We start from the raw sequence: 2,577 nt of genomic DNA on the forward strand, positions 1-2,577 counted from the left end.
ACACCTTATTAACTGGAAAACAGTCCAATTACCAAAGGAAAATGGTGGTTTGGGTATACAAAACCTCAAAGATAAAAATAAAGCATTATTGGGCTCCCTAGCTTGGAGACTATTTCAATCACCTTCCTCACACTGGGCTAGAGTAATCCTTTCCAAATACTTAATAACTACTAATTCAAAAATTATGTCCTCCAACTGAAAAGCAATCACTCATGGCTGGTCCTCATGTAAATTATGCATCAATTGACATCCCGTTAATGAAAAACACATAAGCTTCTGGGATGATCCTTGGCTAGGCACTAATTTAATTCTAAGGAAAATTATTGGAGGTTCCCTAACCCAGAATGCTCAATCTTCATCACTTTCCCAATATATAACGGGGAACTTCATAACTACACAAACAATACCCTTTGAGCTACCAACGACTATAAATGAGTTAATTACCCATCACTATATACCTATCATCACTAACCCTAACACATATGACCATATTTGTTGGGGCATCACATCCAGTGGCCTCTTCACAGTTAAATCCTTCTATCAAACATTACACTCTCACGAACAAATTAACTCATTCCACTGGTTATGAAAACTACACTTATCCCACAAAATCAAATATTTCCTATGGCTTATGAGCCATCATCGACTGCTCACATCCAGTCATCTCCATAATATACATATTACCCAGCATGCATGATGCCCCATTTGCCATCTACATGAGGAATCCATAAGCCATCTATTTTTCCAATGCCACCATGCCAAAATGCTTTGGCAACGCTTAGGTATTAACTTATCCAATGCAAACTTAAATAGCCTGCATGAGAATACTTCACACAAACTATTTCAACTCATTCTACGAACAAATACTCATAACACTCAAATACCTCCACATATTTTAATTCCTTACACTCTTTGGAAGTTATGGAAAACTAAGAATCGTACTATTTTTGAAGGAAAATTCATACACCCAGACCACAATCAAATCATATGCCAAGCTGCTGAATTTTTTTACATAGGCATGAATAATCCTAACACCATCCCACAAAAATCACACATGCACGTTAAATGGAACCCTAATAATGGTTCCTTTAAACTTAATACGGATGGTGCATGTAGCCTAACACATCAAAAATATAATTTTGGTAGATTGATTAGAGACTCCACATGTAGATGGTTACTAGGATACGTGGGTTCAAGACCTATGGGAAACACAATCCACATGGAACTTACGGCCTTACAGGAAGGGCTACGATTTGCCCTACAACATAATATCACGCAATTGGTGGTCAATGTGGATTCAACTGAGATAATCTCCTTCTTGCATTCACATAAATTAATGAATGCAGATATCTCCTACATATTTTGGGTTAGTCCTTGGGTGACACATGTATACATGGAGCAGAATCAAGTGGCATATCAAATGGCCAAAAAAGGGGCAACTCTCTCAATGCAAACCCCAACTACTGATTTTTTGGAAGCACCTCATTTTGTCATGCTGGTACATTGATGATCAACGGGGAACACTGCACCAACGTTCCACAACTACTCACAAGACGCTGGAACACCCATCTTTTTGTTTACATATGTTGTCCAACGCTTGTACTATGAACTTGGCAACTCCGCTAGAAGCTAGCATCAGCGCACAACGATATTTTTGTAACTCTGTACCACATTATGCTCCTTGTACTACTCCTTAATATATAATATATGCATCTTTGATTGACCAAAAAAAAAAAAAAGACTATTCCAGAAATATACAATTTTGATACAACAAAGCTAGAAACTTTTAAATATTTTACTACACTATAGTTCATGTGTACATTAGTACAAAATGTATATATATATTTATTACACATCGTAGTCATTCAATATACAAAAAATAATGTTCTATACAAAAAATATACAAATAGACTGCTACTATATAAAAATATACAAAATAGACTGTCACTATACAATTTATATGCAAAATAGATGCCACTATACAAAATATATACAACAAAAATTGTCACAATACAAAAAATATACAAAATAGATGTCACTATATAAAATAGGTCACTGTACAATTTATATACAATAGACTGTCACTATACAAAAAATATACTAATAGACTGTCACTATACAAAAAATATACAAAATAGACTATCACTATACGAAAAATATACAAAATAGATATTTCGGGCTATTAGACGTAATATGTTTGGGCCATTTCGTGTCAATGAGGAAAAACATGAGCTATTAAAATTTTGAGGGGCTATAGAGGGTCATTTTCTCAAAATATGAAGAGATTGGGAAAAAGAAACATTGATTTGAACAAATTAAGAAAGGGAGAGTAAATTTTTTGCACATTATCTAGTGAAGGAGTAATAAGTAAAACATTAAAATGTTGGGAAAACTATTCATCTACCATTTTTAAACAAGTCAAATTATTATTTTAATTTATATATATAAATAGCTTTCTTTCCTTTTATATTGAAAACTCTACTTTTGTATTAAAAAATACTAAATATTACTTTTTAAATACCTATAAACCTATTATTTTTGAGAAATGCCCCCTTCACCCCTCCTCCCTCCCCCCCC

The sequence above is a fragment of the Nicotiana attenuata genome, chromosome 7 (genome assembly GCF_001879085.1).
Source record: "Nicotiana attenuata strain UT chromosome 7, NIATTr2, whole genome shotgun sequence".
Classification (NCBI taxonomy): Eukaryota; Viridiplantae; Streptophyta; class Magnoliopsida; order Solanales; family Solanaceae; genus Nicotiana; species Nicotiana attenuata.